General features: G+C 39.3%; 1 pseudogene; it reads right to left on the bottom strand.

Moving 5' to 3' along the window:
* Positions 1 to 729: 729 nt before the first annotated feature.
* LOC121458827 overlaps positions 730 to 17,432 on the bottom strand; it is a 34,479-nt pseudogene continuing 17,776 nt past the window's right edge.

Genomic DNA, 17,432 nt, shown 5'->3' with positions numbered 1-17,432 from the left:
ACACCTCAGCCAGTGTGGAAAGCGGCAGCTGCACACTGAATGAGCATAGGATTTCTAGGACCAGATAGCATCAAAGAAGATTTTGAAGGTGAGAATTTGCTGGATTTCAATCCCTGAACCTGAAAAACTCAGAGATGGGCTTGATTTTATGCTAAGGGATTGGTTGCTTTTGTGCTCATTTGGACAAGGGTAGAGTTTGTTTTTTTGATTCTGGTTGGAGATCCAAAGTGTGTGTCTTTCAGTGGCCCTTTGTAATGTTTTGGCTGTTTTCAGGAGGATGTTTCTTTACCTAGTTCAGATTCAGAGACAAAGTGCTTACTGTTGACTCTGGTTTCAGGACCAATGTGTGTTTCTTTGAATACCCTTTCTCCAAACTATAATGCTTCATAAAAGGGTTTGTCCATTAGATTGCTGGTTCAAACTAAAATAAGAAGAGGTATCATGATGCTTGAACAGATTGTTGACACTATCAAATTATTTCTATACAATACAATAGTTAACTGACTATAAGTGGCTTTAGATTTTAAGGGATAGTTTAAAATAACCCTGAGTGTTTTCCTCAGGTCCACAAGATTATGGTAATATGCACATACAAGCTTTATCAGATTGATTACACACAAAAAGTCTTACTAATATATGAAGCACAAAATATTATGACACTGAATTCATTTATAGAGTTTCACTACAGTATGGTTTTCCTCATGTTTTTGAAGAATACACACATTAAATTCAGAGTTTCTCTACAGAATGGCTAAATTCATATAGTTTCTCCCCAGTATGTGTTCTTTTATGCTTTTGAAGATGACTGTGTTGAGCAAAGGCCTTACCACACTGATTACATTCATAGGGTTTCTCTCCAGTGTGTGTTCTATTATGCTTTTGAAGATTACTCTTAGCTGCAAAGGCCTTACCACACTGATTACATTCGTAGGGTTTCTCTCCAGTATGTGTTCTTTTATGCATTTGAAGATGATCTTTACGTGCAAATGCCATATCACACTGATTACATTCATATGGTTTCTTTCCAGTATGTGTTCTTTTATGAATTTGAAAATTAGAGTTTTGAACAAAGGCCTTAACACACTGATTACATTCATAGGGTTTCTCTCCAGTATGTGTTCTTTTATGCATTTGAAGATGATCCTTTCGTGCAAAGACCTTACAACACTGATTACATTCATAGGGTTTTTCTCCAGTATGCATTCTTTTATGATTTTGAAAAGCACGGTTTTGAGCAAGGGCCTGACCACACTGATTACATTCAAAGGGTTTCTCTCCAGTATGTGTTCTTTTATGACTTCGAAGAATACTGTGATGAGCAAAAGCCTTACCACACTGATTACATTCATAGGGTTTCTCTCCGGAATATGTTCTTTTATGACTTTAAAGAACACTGTGATAAGCAAAGGCCTTACCACACTGATTACATTCATATGGTTTCTCTCCAGTATGTGTTCTTTTATGCAATTGAAGATGACCATGACGTGCAAAGTCCTTACCACAGTGATTACATTCATAGAGTTTTTCTTCAGTTTGTGGTCTTTTATGTGTTTGAAGAACACTGTGTTGAGCAAAGTCTTTATCATACTGATTACATTCATCCAGTTTCTCTCTAGTACGTGTTCTTTTATTCTTTTGAAGATGACTGTGGTCAGCAAAGGCCTTACCATTCAGATTACAATCATATGATTTCTCTCCACTATGTGTTCTTTTATGACTTTGATGAGTTTCATAAAGAACAGAGTCTTTATCATCTTGACTATATCCATAGGGTTTCTCTCCAGTATGTGTTCTTTTATGCATTTGAAGATGACTGTGATAAGCAAAGGCTTTATCACATTGCTTAATTTCACAGCATTTTTCTTCAGTATGTGTTTTTTCATTCCTTAAAGGATGAGTGTTATAAGACAAGGCTTTAGCACAGTGAGAATATACTGAAAACTTCTCTCCTGTTTGATTTCTTTCAATCCTGAAAGGATAATTGGCAAATGTAAAAACTTTACCACATTCAATGCACTCTTAAACCTCATATCTATATAAATGAATTTCATATTCTTTCCAATTGTAAAAAGGGATTAAATATTAAGGTTTTATAACTTTGTTTGAAATCATGTTTTGTTCTTTCCTTAGGGGCCATTTTGCATCTGGAAAAATATTTGTGATAATTTCCTTTGTGTCATGGTTTACCATTTCATCTATACTTATCCCTATATTTTTTCCATGATATTTTTCACATTTTTGAAGAGAACTGCATACTTTGATTGCTTTACCAACTCAACTTTTCTGCATTCATAAATTTTACTATATTGTGAATTATACATTCCCAATGAACTAAGACACCCAGAAGTATTTGCACAGACCAAGAACTCATGGGGGTTTTTGTGATGTGAGTTGGTTTATGTATTAACAATGATGGTAGAAAACTAATTACTTGTATAATTGGACTAAACTCAACAAGTATACTCTACATGAGAAATACAATTTATCTTCTAACTGTTCTATAGGAGAGATATGATAAATCTTTCCATATCCCTATGTTCATATGCTTGTGTCAAGAATAACATGATATACATAGGAAAGAAAGAATAGTGGAAGATTTCCACACTGAATTCTCACAATTTGACTTTCTGTTCTTCACAGACTTGTGGTATAGATATTAAGGTTTCTCCACAACATCTGCCCCTTGACCCTTGACTCTAACAGCTGCTTTCACTAAAATTAGCATAGTCACAAAAAGAATATGAGTAATACAAGACTTACCATGGGTTATTGATTTAGTAGAAAGTTTTGCAGCTCTACTCATTATCCCTAAAATGTGTACACATTTTTTGTCATGAGTAGTAAGAAACCAATGGACCGGCAGATCTATAACATAGCTCTCGTGATGCTATGAATCAAATGGTGATATCTGTATAAATATTGCTTTCTTGACTTTTTCTTAAATGAAAGCCTTGCAAATGCAATTCACATACATGAAATTGAGGTATATGGATTTGTGAGAATTTAATAACCATCAATGCTTTAAAGCTCTTCTTATTTACACTGTTGCTTTTGTTTATGAGTTTATAATGTGTCCTAGGACATTATAAACTCATCAGAGACACATTGTTATGAATTTGCACAAGAAAATTACCTTGCATCTCTTCTAGAACATTGACTATGTTCTTCATTGTTACAGTCTCCCCAAATGTATCCTAAAATACAGTACCAGAATATGTAAGTGATATTATTTAACATTGTGCAACAATTAGCTTATTATCTTAAGTGCACCTAAGAATTATGACTGCATTATTCACCCCATTTTCTTTTTTCTAAATCAAATTACAGAACAACATAATAAACTAAGGAAAAGTCTCCTATTATGAAACATGAAGGAAATTCATTTTTACCTATAGTAGTGAGGTTCCTGTAGGTCTCCAGCATCACATCTTTGTAGAGATTCTTCTGGGAAGGATCCAGCAAATCCCACTCTTCCTGAGTGAAGTTTATATGCACATCATCATAAGTCACTGCCCTCAAAAATATGCCATACAAGTGTACATTGTAAGCATGACAGTGACAACATTGGAAATGCATACTTCTTTGAAAGTATAGTTGTGGGCTGGAGAGATGGCTCAGAGGTTAAGAGCATTGCCTGCTCTTCCAAAGGTCCTGATTTCAATTCCCAGCAACCACATGTTGGCTCACAACCATCTGTAATGAGGTCTGGTGCCCTCTTCTGGCCTTCAGGCATATATACAAGATAATATTGTATGCATAATAAATAAATAAATAAATATAAAAAAAGTATAGTTGTATGATTCTGGTGTTTCTTACTCTTTTTTTTAAATATTTATTTATTTATTTGTTATGTACACAATATTCTGTCTGTGTGTATGTCTGTAGGCCAGAAGAGGGCACCAGACCTCATTACAGATGGTTGTGAGCCACCATGTGGTTGCCGGGAATTGAACTCAGGACCTTTGGAAGAGCAGGCAATGCTCTTAACCTCTGAGCCATCTCTCCAGCCCCTCCTTACTCATATTCTAAGATGTAGACAGTCACTTTAGAAGAACATTTAAAGGAGAGACAATTCTGTCATTTCTCTACACTTTGAATGGAATTTCACCTTTTGAGAGCAATGTCTATTAACAGGGAGAGACAAGAAAAAAATCAACAGTATATCATATGCATGAGACAATTGTATGAAAAATTACTGACGACAGAAGGGAAAAGAAAAATGGACAAACTGGGTGTATTGATGCAATGTGCCTTTAACCACAACACTCAGAAAACAGAGGTGGGTATATTTGTCTCTGAGTTGAATGCCAGTCAAGTCTATGCAATCAGGCCCAGGAGAGGTGGCAGTACACATTAAGACTCTGTCTCCATTGCAAAGCTCAATGTAACAAACAATGGGATAGAAAAACTGAAAGGCTTTTTATTTAAGTTCCTACAAAGAACTGTTTTCACTCCAGTTCTGTAGTCTTCTTCCAGACCCCTGAAGTACCCTAATATAAACTGAAATACCAATAATATTTTGAAGCAAAACAACTTCCTGTATAAAACAGTTACAAGTGGACAGATGAAAACAGTAGAAATATAAATGTTGGTCATAAATAATCAACACAGAGCTGGAGAGAGGGCAGAGTAATACAGCGCTCTTGCTGATCTTGAATGGAAGTGGACACATTTGCCAGTAGTTACATGGGAATCAGAACTCTCCATTTTTCCATGGTCAGGATTTTTGAGATCCTTTGGTCACTCTGATGACCAGGTATCTATATGGTGCATATCCAGGCAGACATATAAAATACTCATAGTGATTTTAAAAAATCAAAGCAAGCATAACAAGCAGGAAACAGTTCATGCAACTACAATTTAATAACTCAGAATACTCAGGCAGTATTAATGTTATGAATACATGGCATCCTGGGAATCAAAGTGATACCCTCTGCCAAATTTTAAAATTCAAAATGGACATGAAGCTAAGCATAGTAGCATATACTTGATATGAAAAAGTCCTACATTCCAGGGCCATCATCCAATAACAAAAAAAAAAATAGAGCCAGGAATGATGCCTCCCTTTACTTTCAGAAATTTAGAGCCACACAATGACTCAGATAAGAAAACACAATTAAAACAGCAGGTTACAAAACTCCTGAGCACTGAATAGTAACTGTTTCTTCTATATCTTATGTAATTTAGAGATTGAGCCTATAATGATGATAAAAGCATTTCAGTATAAGCATGAAGTTGGTTGATTAATATCAAACGCAACACAGCAGATATGAATGTCAGGAAATCCATGAGTATTGAGACTCATAGCATATAATCAGGAATTTCATCTAGAAAGGCTTCTCCTACTAAAGATTCACAAAAAGATGAAAGAAAACCCACCAAAGAGAAAAACTTGTTCACATACATGGTATTTTCTGGGAGGTTGTTCATACGTCAAGTACATTCTGAATCCAGTCACTATTGGCTCATGGTCAACAATGAAAAAACTGCATTTAGTCATTTCAATGACTCACATTTAAAGATCTTTGAAGGACACTTAAAAGAAATTAAACACTAGCTCAGAATTGAAAAATAGATTGTTATTTATTTGGGGGTAGACTCACAAATCTCAAGTCTATGCTTGAACAAAGATCAAAAACCGAATTGTGCATCCAGAAAGTGACCAGACTCATGCTCTACATTGGCATATATACTATAAGAGGCCACACTCTACTGGGCAGGAAACCACTGGCTGTAAGTCTCTCTACAGCACCTCCCCCTTTTGTTTAAATAAGAGTTCTAAGCCCAATACAAAATTATATACAATAAGAACAATATATTCAATAATTATCCTATCACCTAACTAGATTAAGTTTTGTATAATAAATAACTTGACCAAGTCATGAGTGGAAATTAACTACAACTATCTAGTCTTCAACCCCACTGAAGATCCAAGAAGGGAAATAATTTTACTTGAGTAAGCAGGAAGTGCAATCAAGCAACTTTCAAAATGTGCAACAAATAACAGAGACAACTGGCTACCTGGGCAATCATCCAAATTCTCATTTGCAATGTTGAAGCAACCAACTTTGGCTAAGACCTAGAATAACTGACAGACCAATTTCAGAGGTAGGAAATTAACAGTCCTGCTTATTCATTTTCGGATACCATCTATCTTGTCAGTGGTTGAGACATGAACATGTCTTTGCCCAAAGGCCAGTTTATGTCATCATTGAGGTGGCAGTGGTAACAAGTTACTACGTGTTATGGTAAAAAATATAAACAAAGAAGATTATATTCAGTTATCTTGTTCTGAGAAGAAAAAAAGAAGATATAGAAATTATAGGATAAATGATAGATTACTAAATTGGCTTTAAATCAAAACCAACCATTTTTATTAAATATTTTACATTATTATGGGTTTTTGTATATTAATACATATTTGAGGATATTTTTGTTATACTGTATATGTTTCTAATCTTGTTTAACATATTTTTATATATTTATGCAAATTCAAGGTTATTTTTGATAAAAACATACTGTACATATATTTCTACTCTTGTGTAACGTTTTGTGCCCAACAAGTCACTTAACGATGTAAAATAAATCTCTAGCCCTGTTGCCAAATAAAGAGGTCCAGGCTCTTTCTAAGAGGGTATCTGAGCCCAGAAAAACAGCCTACTGCAGGTTCCCAGGCTTACCGGGTCCTGTGGGGAGGAATTAGCACCAGCTTGGACCCCGCTGGCATGTGTGCCTCCACGGGAGGCCTTAGTTCCGTGACCCTGGCACTAGCACAGGCTACCTCCCCTGGGCAAGGGCCACAGATCTTTGGCACGAGGCTTCACATGGCACCTGCAGAGGGGAGGCTGCCATTCAGTCCCTAGCACCTTAGTTTCCAGGGAGAACAAGCCTTCTCTTTGGAAAGGAGACCCTTCCCCACTCCGGGAACCTCATTGGGGATCCCCCAAGGACCTGGCTCCAACCTCAGCTCCATCCACAGTGAGCTCCTAGCTGTATAGCACAAGCTTCCCACACCCCCACCTCAGTACTCACAGCAACCTAGCAGCTTTTCTCTGAATGGGATTCCAGAGGCCCCACTTGGAACAGAAGTGGATGAAGGGAATCACAGTTGTGCCAAACTGGCACATTCCCAAAGACCCCCAAAGAGAGACTGGGGAGGGGATGATCAATGGCTGACTTGACTGGTGGGCTGGGAGGAAAGCTAGTAAACCACCAGAGGCCCCATGAGGAATCCATTCTAGGGAACTTTTCAGGTCAGGATTGGTGGGCCATCTGGAAGACTCAACTTAGTTCCTTGGCAAGGCCACATCCTTCACCATGGGAGACTCCTCTTGAGCCCTCACACTAAGCCCAAGGATTGGGGAGCACCAGGCCTGGCTGAGGTGGCGCTGGGAAATGCTAGCTTTTTCACATAGGCAGTGGGCAGAAGTGGAAGAGGAAGGCCCTTGAAGACACTCCTGCCTGTAAGAGCTGGGAAGACCTTGGCATTGGCTGCTATAGGGGGAGGGAACACCCCGGACTGTCTAAGGAAGCCCTCCTCCCCCGAGTCCTCCTGCACGGTGCTGGTGGACTCCAGGTCAGCACAGGGACTTCAGGGGCAAGCATTCCCCTCTCGTGGATACTCTGGCCCCAGTCTCTACCTGCTGTAGCAGGGAGCTGTGAGCAGAGGTGGGCAGGATTACACAGCCCAAGAGGAGGGATGAGCCATCAGCTGGGCTTATTCCTGAGCAGCGACTAAGGGAGCCAAAGCCTTTGTTTGGTTTTAATACAGCTAAGATGGCTCTCCCGTTAGTGAGCTCCCCTGTGGAGTGGGGTGCGGAGGAGGCTCAGTGCCGCCCCAAGACCGGGCACTGAGGGAAGAGTAATGCGCCCTGGGCTCGGGAGATGATGCTAGGAGTTCGAGCGTCAGCGCGCTGGCGACAATAGCGGAGGCTGCTTGGCCAGGCAGCATAGCTGGAGCCCTTGGCGAGCCTTCCGGGCCTGTCTTTTCGCCTATGGTGACAGCGGAGGCATCAGGGCCGGCAGTCGCAACAGAGAGCAGTGCGGTTCAGCAATGCAGCCCCGGCAAGACAAGGACAGCCAGGGCCTGCCGTGAGGTGCAGGACTCACGCGCTCCCCCCCCACATCGACCCTGGCCTGGGGGCGCTTCCCAGAAGGAGGGTCAAAGAGCAGGCGGTCGGACTGGGTGTCAGGCAGGGGAGGGGCAGACTGCCTTTATCAAAGTCAGAGGGAAGCTGGCACAGTACCTGCCCTGTGCTCTGTGATGTAATGGTTTGACCCAGAGGAGGGGGGATTCTCTGGATAAGCTCTCCCAGGTGACAATATAGGGAACCTGATCCAGTTGGCCATAAGGGTCAGGCTGGAAGATTTTTTTCTTTAACCTGCAAAACAGTATCTAGATTGAAGGCCCCGCCCTGTGGCCAGTCCAGTTTAAAAGTGGGCCATTCCAAGGAGCAGACCGCTTCCCAGCGTTACTTTCGTATTTCCAAAGACTCTATGTTTAACCTCCTTCCAATGATCTAAAGTCAGGGTCGATGGGGTGGTCACTTGCTGCCCCATGGTACCAGATTTAGACTCAAGTACAAACAGATACACAAAAGCAGAGATGCTCCATGAAAAAGACATGAAAAGTCAAAACCAAACTCAAAATCAGAAGCTGCGCACCACTACAGATTCAGATGGAGGTAAGCGACAAAAAGTCATGCCTCCTGGGAATTAGAGGAGTGACCTGGTCACTCTTAGCCCCTTCAGATTACTGGAGCATCCTCCAGATTTCATTGAGATACTGGCCCTACATAGGTACAATTTCTCAGAATACCAACGAATGCAAACTACAATAGTCACAGAAACAAAAAAAGCAGACAGGCAGACAAAGACAATATGAGCGCTCCAACCTCCATATGGGCCTGGAATGGGTCTGGAAGCAACTCACTTCTCGGCCAATGCACCAAAATGTTGGACTAGAAGTCCAAACATCAGGGAGGAGTTGCTCCAGACACCACTCACATAACCATAATTGATGCAAAAGCAAGAGGAATTTATGCTGTTATGACAGGGTCCTTCAGGTTCGGGATATAAAGGACATCCGATAGCTGCTACAGCCCATCTTTTAAAGCGAAAAGCCATTGACACAAGGGGGGGAACATGAAGGTTGTTTTCCAAGTTATTGGATTGGCTTATTCAAAGGGTTACTAACAGTGACTGGTCTATTCCAGGGCAGGAGAATAGCTTCCTGATCAGGCGAGATAAGGAGGAGCATCTGTGAGCCATCCTGACCTTGTCCCAGTGACTAAATCAACACATCAGGAACTGAGTCAACATCTGTGGGTTGTCTTTGCCTCAATTCCCAGAATGGAGTTCTGTTTGAAGATTATTCACAAGGACACTGGAGGATGAGTAGTCAGGATGTGTGTGGGAGACTGTCGGGTTTCCAAATGCTGAGAGGCTTCAGAAAATGTCTTTAGAGCTGAGAGGCCTCAGAAATGCATTTAGAGTCCTTCAGCGATGTGCCTGGTGTCTGGTTTAAATCGGTGGTGGCTTCTTTGTCATGGGTTGGCGCCAAATATCTGGACAATCCAGTTGAAGAATGTGTACCCTAGCATCCTAACCTCTAACAGCCCTGCTTAAAACACATTTATCTTCTGGGTGATGTAGAGGCAGTCCTCCCTCAGCTAATTCTACTTTGTGAAACTGAACTATTTCCAAGGCATTGGAAAATCCTTTATATCAGCAATTCTCCTCTTCTACATTGCGGCTTAGAAGTGCAGCGCTACCCAACAGGTGATATCCCTTGATATCCTCCACATAGTTAAATATAAATGGAGATTTATGTAAAAGTTAAAGGCAAAGTTCTCAATATTGAGAAAATACAGGAGAAATTAGGCTTCTCCGAGTTTGGCATATTGAAATTGACAAGAAAGATGTTTGTACACTCAGCGCCCTGCTCCCAATTCTCTAAGGTAATTAAGCCCAAAGCGCAAGTTATTCAGAGTTCTGTCCCTAGATTTAGGAATTAACAGGACCGCATGGGACTTCACAACACAGGGAATCTGGCGGCAGGTTCCCACACGGATCCCGGGAGGACGCACCATGCTGTCTCCCACCCCTCACCCTCTGCTCCTCCCCATCAGGAGACAGCATTTCCCCCGCTCACCATGTTGTGGTTTCTCAGCTCGCCAAAGCTCTGTTCATCATCTCCCTGCAACAGCAGATTCACTGCAGCACAGAAGCCACTGGCGCCAGGTCCTCTGCAAAGTCCATTCTGAAAGCGGACGCCCTGAAAAACCCGGCACTACTCCTGACTGGCAGGTCACCTGGAGGGCCTGATTGGCTAGTGAGGTCTGAGTGACAAGAACACCTCCCACAGAGCTGTAGTGTGCTTAAAGGCACAGCACAGAGGTTTCTGGTCATTTCTTCCACCCCAGTCAAACATCTTTTCTAGACTAACCGAGGTATGCATTTCAATATTACTTTCCCTGGCTCCAAAAGTAGAAACTGTCATAATCTTGCACTCCATAGGAACTTTCCCTTTTTCCTCCAAGGACACACTGTGGCTAGCTAGCTTATACAGTGCACTGTGCTAGGTGGGTGCAGGAATTCCCTGTCCCACAGGAGAAAGAATGCCCAGAATATTAACAATTAAAGAGAGTTTTAAGGTCATAAAAGTAGATACTTATGCTGTGGCTTCATGCTGAGGTCAGATGAACTGAAGGTCCTTTTTACATGGTTTTCACAGATATTTCACACAACAGAAAAGAGAAAAGCAGGAACCAGATATCAAACAAGATGATAGGTCTTTTCCCCATCAGAGGGCTGGATGATGGTTTTATTACTGAAATTTGAAGCAAACTCCAGGAAAATGAATAATAATAAAAAGGGTAGTGTTCATGGAAATGTGAATACACAGAGAATAATGGAGCTAGAAGGAATGACTTCATGAGCACTAAGTTAGCCAGCACATCTTCCTCCATGGTAGGTGAATAAAATATACAACTGCAGTATTCAAGATTCTCCACATGAACAGGGCAGGTAGAATGAATTTCACCATGTATGTATATGTAAAAAGTGGGCTTATTAGAATGTCTCACAAGCTGTGTTTCAGGTTGTCTAAAAATAGCTACTTATAAAAGACAATTAAAGAATCCAGTAGATTGCGTCTCAGCCTTTTCCCAAAGATCAAGTGAAGAATCCAGTGGTTTTCCAGCCCCTGAGGCTTGATGTCTCAGCTGGTTTTAAGTATTCACCAAAATTCAAAGAAGTAGTCTCTAGTACTAGTAAAGGAATGAGCTTGGTAGGCAGAGCAAGGTGACAACAAAGAGACTTTTCTACTTCAATATACTTTCTATGTAACTGCTGCTACCAGAAGGTGAGAAGGTTAAAGTTAGATCATAGTCTTGTTTGATTCAGATTTTCTTGTTTTGGTGAATTCAAGACAGGATTTTTTTGTGTAGGTATGGAAATCATTAAGTAGGCTGAACTGGTCTCAAACTCAGAAAATCCCAGTGCCTCTTGTTGTGCCCATATCATGACCCCCATACAGAGACCACCAGAGAGGTCCTTTAAAATCTCTTAGTACAGAAAATAGAACACTAAGACAAATAACTATTAAAGGGACTAAAGATAATCTAAGATAAACTATAATTATGCTCTAAACCTACATCATCCAAACCTCTCCAGAATCACAAAAGTTCTAATCAATTGATTATTCTTGCAGAAGGCCCAGTGTAGGTGTGGCATTCTTCTGGGAACAACTGTTCACAGTTGTTTAGTCCTGTGCCATTAGGCAGAAATTCACAATGACTTGAAAGGTTACTGAGAAGTTTCTTTATGACATGGGGACTAGAAAGCAGAGAGAAGGAATACAGGAAAGGCCAGGGAAATATATAACTTGCACGGCACATCTCCAGTGACCTACTTCCTCCAACTATACTCTAAAGATCACACTAACCCCAAATGGTACCACCATCTGGGAAACAAGTCAATAGGCATATGAACTATGGGCTCATTTCATTTTCAAACTCTAACCATGGCAATGAACTCCTAAACACTAAAGCTAGACTTCACAATTGCTAGCCATTCTGTGTCATCTGTATATCTAACATCTATCCATCTGTTCACACTGTTTTCATAACCTGTTTTCTAGGAGATGACAGTGGGGCATGGGGGGGATGTTAAAGTCCTTAGTCCAAGAATTAGACACCTGATTTGGGGTTCCCAGCACCCACATAAAATGTCAGGTTCAAGATGCCTATGCCTGTAATTACAGGTCAGGGGAAGAAGCAGACAAGAAGATTCCTGGGATTTATTGATTAGCTAGAGTAGGAGAATTTGAGTGCTCCACTTTAAGATACTATCTCAAAAAAATTAGAAAGACAGATTGATAGGTACATAGTTAGGTAGAGAGATAAAGCACTTGGAGTCCAATCTCAAGGCTACATGGAACTATCTGACAAACTAAACCAAAACTAAACAATACTGACAGAATATCTGTAGTTGAGAAGGCCTGAGAAGACAGGTGAGATTTTCTTGTAAGAAGAAGGAACTCAGTTTGAGCCCAAGAATCCATGCTGAAGAGAAAACGAAAAAAGTCACAAGGACTTTTAACACTAGTAATGGGAAAGGGACATGGAGACAAATGAGAACCTGGGGCTTGTTGGTCAGCTAGCCTAGTCTACTTGGAAAGTTACAAAGCAATCAGAGACCCTATCTGAAAAGAAATAGAAAATAAAAGTTTGGTCAAATCAAAGGCCTGAAACCAGAGATTCACTTCTGTCTTCCAAATATATACACACACATACATATATAATCACATACTTATATTTCCACAAGTATATACATACAGAATGCCCAAACATACACACACAGTTGTACAATAGCACATAGAAATTCATACAATAGTACATACAATTCATTGCTAGCTTTGATTGTGTCTTTCTATGGTTATTTATGCTGGTTTATATTTGTAACACACACATTCTCAGCTATTGAGTAGGTTTGATGTAAAAAAGATATCAACTTTGTGACAGGTTTTGAATATTTTGCAAAGCAAATCCCATGTACAAGGAACATCTGTGGTGGAGTGAGTATTCTGTTGTATCCTCTGAAGATTTGTCACTCAACTTGGTTTAATAAAACAATGACTGTCCAGCAAGATAGGCATGAGACAGAGGGAGCATGTCTAGATTGTGTCATGTTAATAAATGTTCTATTATGTTGAGAATATGTGTTAACTTAAAAATGTCACAGGTAGTTAGTAATAAGCCTGATATATTGGTCAAGTATTTTCAATTATTAAAATCCTCTATGTAGTTACTTTGAACTGATATGTAGGAAAGAAATGACTGTTTAAAAATGGCATTCCAGAAGAGCAGAGGTGTGTAAACGAATGCAGACAGATTTTAACTATATATATATATATATATATATATATATATATATGTAGCTTTAATGTCAAAATAGACTTACTGAACCACCATTCAAGGGGAGACCAGGAAAGCAGAAGCGACAGCTGGGAGCTCGCGCGCCAAATTTATAGGCAGACATTAGCCTGAGGCGTACACGCCCCCCAAGGGGCGGGGCTTATCCCTACATCTCCCCTTTTTGTCTAAATAAGACAGAACCAAACAAATTAGAACTATATACAATAACAACAAATAATAAATATAACAAACAATATTGAGAACAAAATCTTTGCTAAACATTCTATCTCAAGGAGTCCAAATAATGTAGACAGTAACTACAATTATATAATTTTCAACTCCGTCAAAGATCTGAGAAGGGAATAAACACTACTCAACAAACGAGATATATCCAAAATGTGCAACAATTGACAGAGACAACTGACTACCTGGGCAATCACCCAAAGTCTCGTTTGCAATGTTGAGTCAACCAATTTTGGCTAAGGCCTAACATAACTGACATACCATTATTAAAGACAAGGAACTTTTCAAAACTATCTTACCCTGTCTTGGCAGGATATGACAGTCCTGTTTTATCCACTGATGCATGCTCTGTATCTCTGTCAGTGGTTGAGGTATGGGCATTTCTTTGCCCAAAGGCCAGTTCTGCCAAATAGAAAGGCTCCAGGTGGAGTGTCTTTGATGCTCAACATTCTCTTGGGAATAGAGCGGTGTTGTCAGGAGCAATTGGGTCTCACTATCACGAAACTCTGAGTTAGATTAAAGACCATTTTCTACAGCTCTTTGAAGAGGTCGAAGATTATCTATCTATACTGAGTATAATCTCTATATATCTAGAGAACCTGATTAGTCTAATTATAAATGACAAACTTAGATGACTATTTATCTATATAATTCTCAATATCTATCTAACTTAAAGACTAAGACAATAAACAACTGTGTAACAAATGAGGATAATGACCTCCAAATATAAACACTGTACAAATATACATTGCAATATGGTAAATATATATCAATACACAAACATTATATAAGTATCTTAATCAGAGGTAGAAATGTACACTGCAATATGGTAAATATATACAATATATATATATATCAATAAATATATGTCAATACATAAAAAATGTTTTAAACAGAGATAGAAACATGCATGCATACAATAGTCAATATAACTTAACTTTGTATCAATATACAAGAATCGATACCAATATATTTGTCTAAAAGCAGTAACTCACAATTATAAATCTATTATCCCATCATTCCCTCTCTTTGTTTTTTCAAAATGATTCCTGAGCTTTTAAAATTCCTCCCCCAACCTCCCAACCCCTAAATGATGTCCCTAAACCCAGGGGTAAATTTTACTGGGAGAGGGGACGTCGTCCTCTAGAATTACTTCCAGTTGTCATGGGGGCGATGTTCTTTCTGGGGGATCCTGTGAAAGTAAAATGATGGTTAAATTTCAAGATCAACGTCTTTTAAAATTGCAAATAGTCTCTGAGTATTTTGTGGAGGTCTGGCCAGAATGTTGTACAAGATGTGCACCATTTCAGCTAACCAAATTGGGATCATCTTGTGCAGCTGGTATCCAAAACAGGTCTTGTAGTAGCGATATCAGTATCATGACGTCATATCAACCAGGTAGAGTTGTTGTTGTTGGGCCCCATCTTCTTCCTGGAAACTTCAAATGTCACTTCAGGAAAAACTCATTGTTCATTATGAAAAACTTAAACATTAATCATATAGACATATATATATATATTCAATGAAAGGTATGATAGATATATTCAATGAAAAGTATGATAGATATGGAGTAAAGCAAAGATGTTTTCTAAACTCATATTTCTTACTGTCCCATATCATGGCTCTTGACATGAGACAGAAACTCCAGAAACTCTGGGTTTTTCTCTTACTAACAGGCTTGGAATTGGAGAGGGACTGAGCCAGAGTCCAACTTCAAAACCAGCTCTATATATTTATAAAGAAATGTTTAATAAGACACACACACACACACACACACACACATATATATATATATATATTAATACTTACAAAATGTGTCCATCCATCAGTAATTAAATATTCAGGGTCCCTTAATTTCTTTGAAGATGAGTATTTTCCTGTGGAGATAAGAAAAGAACCCTGCCTCCAACCTATCTGTATTTCTTACCATCAGTATGCTCACCATCCTTATGAAAGGATTGTTATTTATCTTTTCCAAGTGGCTTCTCTTCTTCAAACCGAACCTTTATTAATTTTGACGGTATCCAAAATTTTTCCTCACCTGTGGAGATAAGAGCAAAACCCCTTCCCCAACGAAGCACATCTCCTGGCTTCCATTGTGAGGTCAGCACATCCTTGAAATAAACTGGTTGATATAGTTCAGTAGACTTTTCCATTATCCAATGTCTTTCTGCTGCTGTTGTTCCCTTCTCATTAGCGTTGAGAAAATTCAAGGTTAACAAAGTATTATGTAACCTATTTCTGGGGGTGTTTTTCACCCCTTTCTGTTTGCTCAACATATCCTTTATAGTTCGATTTGATCTTTCTATGACTGCTTGGCCTGTAGGATTGTATGGTATACTTGTAACATGCTTGATAGTGTAATAATCAAAAAAACGTTTCATTTTCCTAGAAACATAAGCAGGACCATTATCCGTCTTTATTTGTGTAGGTATACCCATGATAGCCATGACTTCTAATAAATGAGTGATTACTGAATCAGCTTTTTCTGAACTTAAAGCAGTTGCCCACTGAAAGCCTGAATAAGTGTCAATGGTGTGATGAACATATTTTAATTTGCCAAATTCTGCAAAGTGGAACACATCCATCTGCCAGATTTCATTCCTTTGGGTGCCCTTTGGATTAGCCCCTGCTGGCAGTAGCATTTGGTTATAGAAAGAGCAAGTAGGGCACTTCTTTACAATCTCCTTAGCTTGTTGCCATGTAATTGAAAATTCTTTCTTCAAACCTTTGCTATTAACATGATGTTTTTTATGAAATTCAGAGACTTGTAGCACACTACCAATCAATAATTGATCAATTTCTGCATTACCTTGTGCTAGAGGACCTGGCAGACCCGTATGGGATCGGATGTGTGTTATGTACATAGGGCAAAGCCTGTTCCTGATCAAATCTTGAACCTGGAGGAACAATGAGGTTAGTTCTGTATCATCAGGTATAAATTCAGCAGTTTTAATGTGTAAAATAACTCTTTCTGTGTATTGTGAATCAGTGACTATATTAACAGGTTCTTTAAAATCCCTTAAAACCATAAGAATGGAATATAATTCCGCCTTCTGGACAGAATTATACGGACTTTGTTCCACCTTACCCAAGTCTTCTGATTTGTAACCTGCCTTCCTTGATTTATCGGCATCAGTATAGAATGTACGGGCTCCAGTTATTGGAGCATCACGGACGATTCGAGGAAGGATCCAAGAAGTTCTCTTTATGAAGTTAAGCCGCTTGCTTTTTGGATAGTTGTTATTAATGTCTCCCAAAAAATTTGCACAAGCTCTTTGCCATGGTCCGTTATATTCCCTTAATTTCTTTAGTTCATCAGCAGTGAAAGGCACTATAATTTCTGCTTGGTCTATGCCTGCTAGTTGACGAAGTCTCAGCTTGCCTTTTATAATTAACTCAGAGACTTTTTCCACATAAGTTTTCAGTTTCTTACTTGGTTTATGTGGTAAAAAGATCCATTCCAGAATAATATCATCTCTCTGCATTAAAATTCCTGTAGGAGAAATTTTTGATGGTAATATGACGAGAATACAATCGAGCTCTGGATTCACCCTGTCCTCATGTGCCTGTTGTAATTTTTCCTCAATCATTGTCAGTTCCTTTTCTGCTTCAGCTGTTAATTTTCTGGGACTGTTTAAATCTTTATCACCATCCAAGGTTTTGTTCAAATGAATTATTAGATCAGGTGTTATTTCAATAGCTGGTCATAGACTGGAAATGTCTCCTAACAGTCTTTGAAAGTCATTAAGAGTCCGTAGGCGATCTCTC

Source organism: Microtus oregoni, unplaced genomic scaffold, assembly GCF_018167655.1.
Source record: "Microtus oregoni isolate MIOR12 unplaced genomic scaffold, Mior012 000018F_ref0000195, whole genome shotgun sequence".
Lineage (NCBI taxonomy): Eukaryota > Metazoa > Chordata > Mammalia > Rodentia > Cricetidae > Microtus > Microtus oregoni.
The sequence above is the reverse complement of the archived record's forward strand: the minus strand, read 5'-3'. Positions and strand labels throughout refer to the sequence as shown.